This window comes from Phoca vitulina, unplaced genomic scaffold (genome assembly GCF_004348235.1).
Source record: "Phoca vitulina isolate PV1807 unplaced genomic scaffold, GSC_HSeal_1.0 scaffold24, whole genome shotgun sequence".
Taxonomy (NCBI): domain Eukaryota; kingdom Metazoa; phylum Chordata; class Mammalia; order Carnivora; family Phocidae; genus Phoca; species Phoca vitulina.
This window is the reverse complement of record NW_022589727.1, coordinates 15,701,113-15,714,070: the sequence shown is the minus strand read 5'-3', so window position 1 is coordinate 15,714,070 and position 12,958 is coordinate 15,701,113.

Below are 12,958 nucleotides of genomic sequence, written 5' to 3'. Positions count from 1 at the left end.
CAGATGAATTTTGGCTTCAAATCTTTTCTTATCCCTGAAAATGACTACAGGGTTTAGGCTAAACTATTTAAGGAGGACCTGGCACTAGTTTGCATTTGATCAGCAAAAAACCACATGAGACAGAGGGGATGTCCTGCTCTGTTTTGCTGGATGATTCTGGTGTAATTAGAAATACCTATGAAAGTCAATCTGATGGTTTGGTTCTGGGCAGGTGCCAGTTAGCTGTGCTCTCCATCAGTAGATTGCACTCAATCTTTGCAGTTGCTCTTAGAAAAAAGTACCATGGGCAAGTCAAGGCAGTTCCATTACCACTGCTGGAAATCTAAAAACACATGGCCCACTCGGTCGGTATCTTGGACGCTCTACCAAGTTTAATACTTTCTTTTAGTGTTAGTAATTTAACGTGAACCACAATAGGCTCCCTTTCTTCTTTCTCTATGGATTCTATCTTGTACTTTAGGAAATGTGCAAAAATGTATAATCACATATTTTGTTTAAGAATGTATAATTTTGTTTCCTTTCAGTACTTAAGTACAAAAAAAACTTCCTTCTGTCTTCAAACACTGATGCCATCCATAGTTTAGACGATTAGAGAATGAACACATTCCATGAAAAGTGTTATGTGCTCACTCCTGAAATTCTCATACGTAGTCCTTGGTCTACTTTTTGCAATCTTTTTCAACTTCCTGGCTCCTCTTAAACTTCATTGAAAATGTATCTCTTTCTATCCTTGATCAAACAGCTTAATCTTCTCCTGCCTGCGATTTTCAATTATACTGGCTTTGAAAGGTCTGAGGACGTTGTCTGTATTAAAGACAGTGCAAACAGTCTAGCATTATTGTACGCTGTGCCAGCTCAAATCCCACTGGAAACCTAGATCTCAATTTATCACAACCCCGGGGCATGTCTACATTTTCTATAAACAAATTGGAATTATTTCCCCTTTTGATCTGGATACACTAAAAAAGAAATCTTTCATTTTGGGATAAAAACATAGCTTTTTTTTTTAAGTTAAGGCGGTTTGCTTCTTATAAAATGGAGGGATTGGGGGCCTACCAACCCTCATGCAAGTTTCTCATCTCTCCCTTTTACTGACGGGGGAAACTATAGATATCTAACCCCAGGCCTCTCTCGGCTTAAATCCCATGGACATCTCCCATTACGGCAGAGGTAGGAGATGAGAAGGGAGAGAAGCAGCAGTATTGAGTGTTACCCAGGGGACCCTCATTTGGCGGGGAGAACGTGTTCCTTTTACCCTTTAACTTCCATCTCTGAGACCCATCAAGCATTGCCCGCTTTCAGTGGCTGGTGGGAGAAGGTGGAAGGTGGGAACTCTGTAAGTGTTTCTGTCCCTTTTCCTTGGTATCAAAGGTTGTTTATGTTTCAGCATCTTTCACATCCGAGGTGAACATGGACTATTAGGCAGAGCTCATAAAACAATTGTTCAGCTTACTGTAAGAATTTTCTCACATTCTTGCAGGACTGATTTTCTCCATTTAGAACACAAAAGTTTGCTGCTCAATACATTTCTTTCTCTTCCTCTGTACAGTGAAGGAAGGACTCTTGGTCATGTACCCAAAGGTTTGCCACACTCAGAGAGAGCGCTACATTGAGATGAGACTCCAAAGGGGACAGCTTTGATACAAGGAGCAATGGGTTTTTGTTTCCTGGGTTTATAAAAAGATACCTTCTTTAGATCAGAGCCTGGTGCATGCACATTCTAAATACAAAACCTGGAATTAAAACCGGCAAAACTTTTTTACTGAATAGAATTCTCTGTACAGGTCAAGGAAATGCCAAACTTAACAGATGTCTTACACTGTGCCCCGAAGGTCAATAAATTAGAGTTTTGTTGAACCAGGAAGAGGAAGGAATTCCAGAACTTCAGGTCCCCCAATGGAAATGCCCCTTAGGACAAGTCTAAACTAGGGAAATAGCACTGGAGCTCTTCCAAGTCAGTTGGCCCAGTGTAGTGTAACTCATTTCTGGGCCCCCTGAAGCTGTTTGTTCAACTCTGGCGTCTACAACACTGCAGTGTCGAAGGGAGTTAATCATTAGCAAGTGTGAATAATGTCAGCGTAACAAGGCATGATTGCCTCTGTCCATTTTGACAAAATTTTAAAATTTTAAAACAAAAAAAACCCAAAAAACAAAAACAAAAATATGACCACAGAATGTTAAAGTAGCATGGAATTTTGGGAACAGTTAACTCAATTTCTAGCATTTTAAATCACCATTCTCATTGTTTTCCTAGAAAAGAAGATGGTGTGATACTCTCCAGATGATATAGGGTTACTGACTGGCCTGGGGTAATCTGATCTGGCTCAAGGCAACTTGTCTCCAGAGAACCCGTCTTTGGAGAATGATCTAAAGGCTTAAGTGTAGGGCCTTAAGCCTTTCCATTCTCCTCTGTGGGAGCCACCAAGTACTGCGCTACAAATAATGTGGACCCAGCTGTGATCCAGCGCCTAATAGGCCTCCTGCTTATCCCTTGGGCAGGGGATCACAGTGAGTCCAAGACTTCTCTTTGGATGAGAATCACAGGAGCCCTGAGTCCTGGAACTCTGAGGTTGGGGACAGGAGGTAAAGCAACATTCCAGCAGCATTGAAGGATGAATTTTCCTTGGGCTCCTCTGTGTTGTGGTTGAAAAAAGATGATTGCCCTGAAACATACTCAAGAATTCCAGCAGCCACCCCAAATGGCTGTGTGGTTTGAGAGTCAAGAGAATGAGGAGGCATTCAGCCAAGCTCCATGATGGCAGCTGAGTCCTAAACCCTGGGTGGGGGGGTATCTTGGAAAATCAGTCACGTGTTGAAGTTCTTCCACGAGGTGCACAGACTTCATCTTTTCCTGGGACCAGCACCCCTCAGATATGCCCTCCTTCAGCTAATGCAACACTACTCATTTACCTTGTTGCTCAATCCAGAAAGTCAGGACACACTGAATCAGCTACCAAACCTATTTCCTCAGCTCTCCGATGATCCCTCTTCCCTCTCTTCCTGCTGCCACTGGCTTAGTTAAGATCTTGTAATTTGTTCTCCTTCTAGCTACTCTTCGTGATCCTCAAAGTCAGGCATGATGCTGTTAGAGTTACCTCTTTAAAATCAGGAATCGATCTCAGCATTGCCCAGCGTGTTCTGTGTGTCCCTTTGCAAAGGATAAAGCTCAGCCCTTGGGAGTGGCCTGCCGTTTGCTTCCCAACTAGAGCTTTGCCTTCCACTCTGGCCCCATTTCCATTCTTTCCAGCTTTACACCACACTTTGCGGTTTTACGCATCATGGACTTTCACACCTCCTGGCTCTTTCAAGCTGTTCCCTCTACCCAGGCTACCCTCTGTGCATGACCAACTTGAAAATGCCGTTTAACTGTCCTTAAGAAGGCTGTTTTTTTATTGCCATTCCCTTTGTCCCCTCCCTTGTCTCTGTCACCTCAAACTAAGTAACTCCCCCTATATTCCCGATATCCCCATTGTCTATCAAAGCATGCACCACCCTGTATCAGAAGCATTTATTTATGTCTGTTTCCTTTCTTAGACTATAAGATTATGGAAGACAGGGCCTGTTGCACTTGTTTTTGTAGCCCCGTCCTCTAACACACTGGCACTGAGTGCTATGGACGTTTGTCAAGTGCATGGAACTGAAGGTTAGGCGGCTGTTAGCATTTGTGTTCAAGTAGGCAGATTTGATTTAAAACATCATGCTTGGTTAGGCCATAAAATGAAGTGATCCTAACTTAGTAGTTGTTGGCCTTGCTGCACTTTGCAATCACCTGGAGATCTATGAAAAGTATTGAAGGGAAGCTGGTCTCAGGGAGGAGGGACAGATCTGTCTGGGAGCCTTCCTGGAAGATCATCCTGGGTCCCACTTCCTGAGGTTCTGACCTAATTGAGCTGGAGTGTGATGGGACATCAGGATTTAAAACAGTTCCTAAGGTGACACTAATGTGTGCTAGGTTTGAGAGCCATAGTTCTAACTGAACCCACCATATTAAGGATAAATTGGTATACTTGGTGTCCTTCCTACATGCTTCATAACTTCTGTCTCTCTCGTTCTACTCCTTCAAATATAGAGACCAAATGCAGTTAGAGAATCAGGCCAAATATGGGAGAAGATTTTGGCCCTGGCCACACAGTAGAACTATTACTCAGGAAACTTAAAAAAATACTGATGCCTAGACCCATACCCTAGAGCTTAAGGAACACATCAGCTTATCTATATAAGCCTCCACATGCCATCATCACTCTTTGGGGATAATGACATTTTGTCTTAAAGATGTAAGGAGAGAAGGAAGGAGAGAGACTGCGAGAACAGAAAGGGGAGACATTGGAAGGAGAAAAAATTTACACATGACACTTAATGGGGATATTACCAATAATGGGTTAAGTTCCATTCAGAGACATTAAACTAAGGGGAATTATGGGAAATTGCTTTCACTTCATGCTTCTTAGCTACTGTTACTTGCATTTGGTAATAATTGTCATGATGTAAAGGGATAACCAAAACTTACTACTCTGTGCAGACAAAAAAATCCTCATCCATTAGGGAATTGGGTTGAGGCAGGGGAACCAACAGAAGGATTTCTCCTTTCACACTTGGATAGGATGCTCAGGTGGCAGCCTGACACTAGTAGTTTATTGGTGAAGTCATAGCAGTGGTTCTGTATTCCCTGTCAGTATGTGCCACAGAACTCTTGATAGTTTTCCATGAAGTGGGAGAGAAAGAGGAGAAACAAACACTATCCTTTACACTTTGCTCTAAGAGAGATAGATGAGATGTAGCTACCTGTGGATCTGGCTTATATCCATCCATCTCCACCCCTAGTTTATTGCACAAACACCAGAACACTTGAAAGCAGCAAATGAGACAGAGAGGCTGACTTTCACAATACAAATTTCAAAGAAGTAGTGCAGAGGGCACAGAGTATTGCTTATTTAAATGGTAGACATAACAAGACAACATGCAGATATCAGTATTCCTCTGAATTTTGTATTTTCACCAGGCTCAGCTGTTGATGATGACATTTAAGAACAGTGAGTACGTATGTGGCCGTTTAAATAATGAAAAATTGATGTGACATATGCTTTTTTAGACAGAACCTACTGCTCTTGGTTTAAGAAAGTAGTTGGTGTCTATCCCCTGGTGGCTTGGGAAAGTGTTTTGGACTCTGTGATTTTTCAAGTCAAATGTTTACTTTTCTAACAGTGCAATGAAGTCTTTCCATTCTCTTACATCTAGTAGATGCTTTATGTACTCAAGACATAGGGGTGCTCTTACTAAACTTGAATGAGAGCTATTTTTTTATACTTATGTTTGCTTCTTTTCATGTTTATACATTGTGGTAGGTCGTTTCTAAGATGGTCTTCAATAACCTTGTCCCCTGGTATTCACTGCCTTGTGTAATCTCCTCTCTTTGAGTGACTTGCTTGTATTGAATTCAGTATCTTGAGGGGATGCTGATTCTGCAATCAGATTACAAGAGGTTGTGACTTCTATCTTGGTAGCAAACACTCTTCCTTGCAGGCTTGCTGCAACGATTTGTCACGTTTAGGAAGTCCACACAGCAAGGATCCGAGGGTGACCTTTAGCCAATAGCCACCTAGAAACTGAACCCCTTAGTCCAACAACGCCAAAAGGAATTGAATGCTGCCGGCTACCACCTAAGTGAACTGAGAAGCAGATTCTTCCCCAGTTGAGCTTTCAGATGAGACTCCAACCCTAGCTGGCTCCTTGATTGCAGCCTTCGGAGAGATCCTGAATTAGACAACCCAACTTAATCCAATTTGTGCCCAGATTCCTGACCCACAAAAACTATGAGATAATGTGTGTTGTTTTAAGTGGCTAAGTTTGTGGCAATTAGTTACCTTGTAGCAGATAACTGATACAAACATTATTTGAAAACATTGTGCTATCATATAGAATCCCCCCTTTAAAAAAATTTGAATATAGTTGATATACAATGTTACATTAGTTTCAGGTGTACAACTTAGTAATTTGACAAGTTTATATCATATATAATTCTTCCATTGTTATAGATATTTGGGTTCATTTTATCTCTATAAAAACATTATACAATTCTAGAGAAGAGAAATTGTTTCTTATGTGCCTTGGCAACCTCCTCAAAGTATTTAGTGAAGGATTTTGCATAGAGTAAATGCCCGTTAAATACTTATTAAATGAATAAACAAAGGTATGTTTGTTCTTGATATTTTCTTTGTTTCTTTTTTTTTTTTGTACCGTTCTTGATATTTTCAAAAAGTAACTTGGATTCATGCCTTCTAATATTTGGCATCTGTGATTCTGCTATGTTTGGGTAGTTAAAAGATTCATGCTTATTTCTTCTCAGTTAATAAAGAAAAATTGATTTTTTCCCACAAAACATTAAAGCTATTTTTTCTAGGAATTTGGAGAATGAGCAGTGCTACATTTTGCTGGTTTAATTAAGAGCCAAATTGGGTGTACTTTAGAAAATGGGGTAAAATATATTTGGACTACAGATTCTGGGTCCTGATTATTTTGTCTGTCGCTGCCCACATTTTTTATACTACTCATTCCAAATGGCCATCATTTAGCTGGTCACCTAAGCAGAAGATGCATTTGTAGCATGTTAAATCTTTAACTCCTCTAGTAGAAGAATGTTCTAGTCTTTTCTTTCTTTTTTTTGGCTGTTGATATCTTTGTTAAGAAAGACATGTATCAATCATTTACCACCATAATCTAATCAACAGGAAAAAATCTATGAGAATGTCAACATAAAACCAGTAAGTCATATTATAATTAATAGCCAGTTTTCTTTTTTCTCATCCCTCAGCCTTTTGGTGCATCTATTTTAGATACAGAGGCCCTGGAAGGTCGGATTAAAGGTAGCTTTCTCATTATTCTTTAGAGGAAGTAATCCTTGCCTTTATCTTTCCTTTCTTTATAGTGCAAGATGCTTTCATAAGATAACATGACTTCCCTGAATAGCCTCCCCATTCCTGCTCCATTGGAGTAGCATTTTGGGTTTGGACTTCCAACTTTAGAGCTGCTTGTGTTCTCACTCTGGCAGAAAGACATCCTCTCCCTCGGGCACCTTACTCTGTTAACTCACTGCTTTGAACTACAGCCATATGGGTGTGTGATCAATCTGTCCTCCTCAAGAAATCCAACCAGGGCAAGCAAGGGAATCCATCTGGATCCTCTGTGGCTCTCTGAGAGGTGGGGGAGAGCCTGTCAAGACTGAGCAGGCAGTAATCACTTCCAGGGGTAGTCAGAGACCCTGCTTTAGTCTAGAAAGCTCAGGGGACACTACCCTAAACCTTGGTCTCTGGCCAGTTCCTTTCTGGTGGGTGAATGGGGGTAAAGTTAACTGTGGTCCCAACCCTCACAAGGTATTTCCAATTCCAAACTATGTGCTCTCCCTGTAAGCATGGTACAGGAACTACATGGACAAACAAACTCCCAAATTTCAGCAAGGCAGCTGGCAAATTCTTTTGTGAATTTCAGGGAACATGTGGGTTGGATGATCCTGTGTTTCGGCGTTATTGATGCAACCACCAGTTCCTGGTGATGGCTGATGAAAGGGTCATTGTCAACCTGGACAACGTTTGAAGAGAGTCTGTTTTGTTCAGTATCTGTTATCAGTGACTTGGATGAGATCATTCAGGACACACTGATCACCTTGACACACTGATTATGGGAAGCAGGATGAGGGTAACAAATCAATTGAATGACAGAATAAAAATCCAGAAATATTGAAACAGTGGGTGACATCTGACAAGAAAGACTTCAGCAGGGGTAAGTGTAAAGTCTCATAATTGGGTACAACACACACACACACACACACACACACACACACACACACCAGTACTGGCTGTTCTTGTCTCCTGGATGAGGGAGGGTTGTGTTTGGAAGCCTGGACTTAAGGATAGTATTCAGAGGTGGGGATGGGGGTGTAGAGGGCAGGGTGGCAATCTTGGGCATAAGTTGAATCAAAAGCTGGCTAGGTCAATCAATAGGGTAACCCAAAGAGGTTAGCTCGGAGGGAGGGAGCATCTGGCTACCAAGCCAGCCAGATAGAGATCTGGAACAGAGAAGTCTTGAAGAGGGTGCAGGAAGGAGGTTGTAGGAACAACCTGGGGCAGTTCCTGTGCTTTACTGTGTTTATCTGTTGCAATGGCCTTAGGCAAGGGCAGGGAGGGAACCGTTAAAGGCTCCAGCCAGGTGTGGACAAGCATAAATACAAAAAGGGGAAACTTTCTCTAGGAGTAGCACTAGGAAAAGCTCAGGGACCTGGGTTGAAAGCACTGGGTGAGTGAAGATTGGAATGTGGTTGCCAAAAGAGCTCATTTGATCTCTGGCTGTATTGATAATTGTCAATAATATTTGCAACAACTCTTGGTCTGATATCATCTAGTGTACTGATTCAGTACTGGGTAATACACTTCATAAGGATCATTGACACACAAGAAGGTAGCCAGAAGAGAGGTTTCATTCATTCATTTATTCACCAAATATTTATTGAACACCTATGAAGTGCAGGTACTTTTCTAGACACTGGGGATTTAGCCACAAACAAGACAGATAAGGTCTGGGCTCCCGGTAAGCTAACATTCTAGTGGGGAGAGATAGGCAGTGAAATAGTGCACAAATAAATAAGATAATTATATATTGGAATAAGTCTTATGGAAAGTAAAATGGGATGACATGCTGGTAAGTGACTTGATGAGTGAAAGGGGGAGTTCACTCATATAGGGTGGTCAGAGAAAGCCTCTCTGAAGAGCTGAAATCTAAAGGATGAGTAAGAGCAAGCACAGGAAGACCCAGGAAAAGAATTCTACAGGTGGAAGGAGCCACAAGTACAAAGGTCCTGAGGTAGGAAAAAGCTCAGAGCATAGAAAGAGGGCCAGTATGTCTGGGAAGCAATGAGCAAGGATGAAAGTGGTAGGAAGTGAGGTCAAAAAGGCAGGAAGTGTTGGTGGTAGTAAGGGGATGCAAGTTGATCCCATTGTTTTATTATATTGAACAATTGTGTACATAGCATTTACTATGTACCAGGTAATATTCTAAGTGCTTCACAAATATTAACTCATCGATCTTCATGAAAATGATGGTGATTTGTAATTAAGTTACATTATAGTTAAAAATGCTTTCACAACTCTTATTTCATTTGTAACATTAAAAAAAAAATCACATTAAATAGGACTTTTTAACACAGTGACTTTATAGACCCTAAATGTGAAGCACAGAGAGATTAACTCTCTTGCCCAAGGACCATATCCTGTGCTGTTTTCATTCTTGATGCTGTATCATTTGAGTAATAATTGGTGAAACAGGGACTGCTTAACCCGGCGAAGGTAAACCTTAGAGATGGACGCTGTGGCCAAGTTTGAACATTTGATGGGCTCTGCTCAGTGAGGTATCATCCTTGACCAGAGACCCTGTAAGTCCCCTCTTCACACAGAGTCGGGTCTAATATTTGCCAAGTTGATATTTTTTACTTATTGTTACTCTTTTGTTTCATGAAAACCCTCAGCGCAGGGGCGCCTAGGTGGCTCAGTTGGTTGAGCGTCCAACTCTTGATTTTGGCTCAGGTCATGATCACAGCGTCATGAGATCAAGCCCCACATTGGGCTCCATGCTCAGCGGGGAGTCTGCTTGAGATTCTCTCCTTCCCCATCTGTCCCTCCCCCTGCTTGAACATGCGTGTGCTCTCTCTCTCCTAAATAAATAAATAAATAAATAAATAAATAAATAAATAAATAAAATCTTAAAAACAAACAAACCTCCGTGTACTTGAAGAATGTTTTAAATCGTTCCAGTTTATGGTTTTCGTCTATAAATTAGGGAGGAAGAAGTACAGCATTGGCATATGCAAGCCTGATGCTGCTCTCATGAATCTGTTCAGTCAACAAATATTTTATTGAGTACCTCTGCTGAGCAAGACCCTGCTTGGTGCTGGGTGTAGAGAGATGAATGGAAACAGGTACAGTTCCTGCCCTTACACAGCTTATGCTCCATGAAAGACACAGATAATAAGTGATAAAAACAAATATCTATGTAATTTCAAGTTTTATTAAATGCTAAGGAAGCAGTGAGATGTGTTACTGTTATTTTAATGCATTCTAATTCGTCCTGAAATTTGGTAGCTTCAAACAACCACAGTCATTGATTTTGGTCACAGATCTGCCATTTGGGAGGGCTCTGTGGGAACCGCTGTTCTCTGCTTCACACAGCACCAGCTGAGGTGGCTTGACAAGGGTGGCACGGTCCACTTCCAAGGTGGCCGACTCATATTTGCTACTGCTAACCATTTGGGGACTCAGCTGCGGTTGTGGCTAAGGGGCTTCATTTCCTCTCTGTTTGATCCTGTCCATGAGACTGCTTGGGCTTCCTCACAGCATGGTGGCTAGGTTCTAAGACATGGTCAGTCTTTTTAAGCCCTGGGTCCAGGAATGGAAACAGAATCACGTTTGCCGGTATACGAACGGTCAAGCAGTCAGGTCCACCTAGATTCAAGGGGTATCTACCAAGAATGGTCATAAGCCCAATTCGTGGTGGGAAGAATGTACAAAAGTTGTGGTCATCTTTGAGCTATCACAAGTTGTCATTTCATAAGTTTCTGTCTTTAAATCCAGTGCCTAAGAGAGGTGTGGTTTTTTTTTTGTTTTGTTTTTTTGTTTCTTGTTTCTTGTTTTTTTTTTTTTTTTTTTTGCCTGCAATTTTTTCCCTACAACTAGGAAGTGTTGACATTGGTTTATAGATGCTGGCTTAGGTGTGAGTATATGGTCTAACTGATGAGGATTATGAACAGATTATCATGTTTCTCCTTGGATTATTTTCTTTAAAAAACAACCTCTTGGGCACCTGGGTGGCTCAGTCAGTTAAGTGTCTGCCTTCGGCTAGGGTCATGATCCCAGGGTCCTGGGATTGAGTCTCACATCGGACTTCCTGCTCAGCGTGGAGTCTGCTTCTCCCTCTGACCTTCCCCCCTCTCATGCTCTCGCACACGCTCTCTCTGTAGTAAATAAATAAAATTTTAAAAAACAAAAAAAAAAACCTCTTTATTAAAGAATAAAAGAGCAAGATATCAAATATGAATCTCTTTGTAAGATTAAATTTGGATTCTTACATTAAAAAATTTAAAAAAATCAATAGTTCCTTAACTGACCCTTGTTTTGTCATCAGGTTCTGAATCTTACGGGGTTTTTATTTTATTTTATTTTATTTTTTTTAAAGATTTTATTTATTTGACAGAGAGAGACACAGCAAGAGAGGGAACACAGCAGGGACAGTGGGAGAGTGAGAAGCAGGCTTCCCGCGGAGCAGGGAGCCCGATGAGGGGCTCGATCCCAGGACCCTGAGATCATGACCTGAGCTGAAGGCAGACGCTTAACGACTGAGCCACCCAGGTGCCCCCTTACGGGGTTTTTATATGTCCTATACTATCATAATCATGCTGGGCTTCGTGTTCGGAGCCCTTCAAAGTGCTTACGGGACTATCAATAGTTGTCAAAGGCGTATTAAGCTAACCTAGGCTTCGTTTGCTTGGTTGTTAGGTAATGAGCAGACTTCCTTTTTGGCTGTCTCTCCCCCAGTTCAGTTAGCCTCCCCCTGCTGGGTGAAGGAGGAAACACCTGGTTTAATTCCATCTCTACCACTTTCTGTGGCTCACTGGTAACTTACCTTTCTGTGATTCAGTTTCTATAACCAGAAAACAGAGATAGCAATACTAACTTGAAAGGTGTTTTGGAAGATTTAATAAGCTACCTTTAGTGAATCATCTGGGCACACAGTAAGTGCTCTATAAAAGTCAGTTTCCTTTCTCTTCTCCAGGCTCAGCCCCATTTGTGTCTTTCCTGCCTTGAGGTAAAGTTGTGGAGAGAGCAATCCCATATTTTCAACAGTCCTCCAGGTGTCACTATCTCCTCTTAATCCCTGACTAACTTTGAAACCTTTGAGGCTAAAACATGATATTGCTGATTAAAAAAAAAAAAAAAAAGACACGCCTGCACGCACGCACACATTGTATTCTTTCTCTCTGCTCACTTAGCAGGGAAACTAAGTCTAGCTCATTGAAAAACTTGTCTCTGAGTCCTGTTACAATAAAAACTAACTTCAAACAGATTTGAACAGAAATGCAGATTTGGAAACACACAGATGGTTTTGTCCACAGTAGCCAGCATTTCCTTCAATTTCTTCTTTTCACTGGCAAGCTCATCCTTTTCAACCTTGCTTTCAACCCTGCCCAAGGGAAGGCATCAGAGGCAGGGAGGGGCAGCCCCCCTCCCCTATCAGATGGGGACCCCTGCAGACCCTTCCCCCGGACCCCTCAGAACAGCAGAGTCCATCCATTCCGGAAGGTTTGTTTATTCCGTGGACAGATTCTGTTTGCAACTGGCGGATCAGGAGAGAGGAGAGGAAGGAATTACCTCGGATGGCTGGAGCGGAGAACTCATGAAGGGAAGGCTCCAGGGCTTTGCCAATGGGGCATCTGGCCGGAAAATCTGTGGATGAATCAGCACAAGTGGATGCTGGCTGTTACAAAAAGGACCAAAATTGCATATTCTAGTGATCATTGCTGATGGTATCTTGATAAGAGTGAAGGATCGCTGTGGAAGAATGCTCACTTATTGGTGGGTGAGATGTAGGAATCCTGAGACCTTGCACTGAGTCTTTGGAAAGCAAGAGGCCAGTCTCCAGACTTTAAAGTCAGCATCCAGACTTTCAAATCTTAGGCTATCTCCATGTGCTATTATAAATTGATGCCGTTATAGAGATGTTAATACCCATCTTTTCTCCTAGAATCATGAAAAAGACTAGCCTTAATATGGAATTGGATATTAAAAGCAGTTTCTTATTCATGTGTCCTAAAGCAATCAGTGACATCCATGATTAATTAGTGCAGGGGTGATTCCTGGAATGCTAATTGTCATTCCATGGTACAAAAATTGCAACGTGGGTTCGTGGGTTCTTTCCTTCT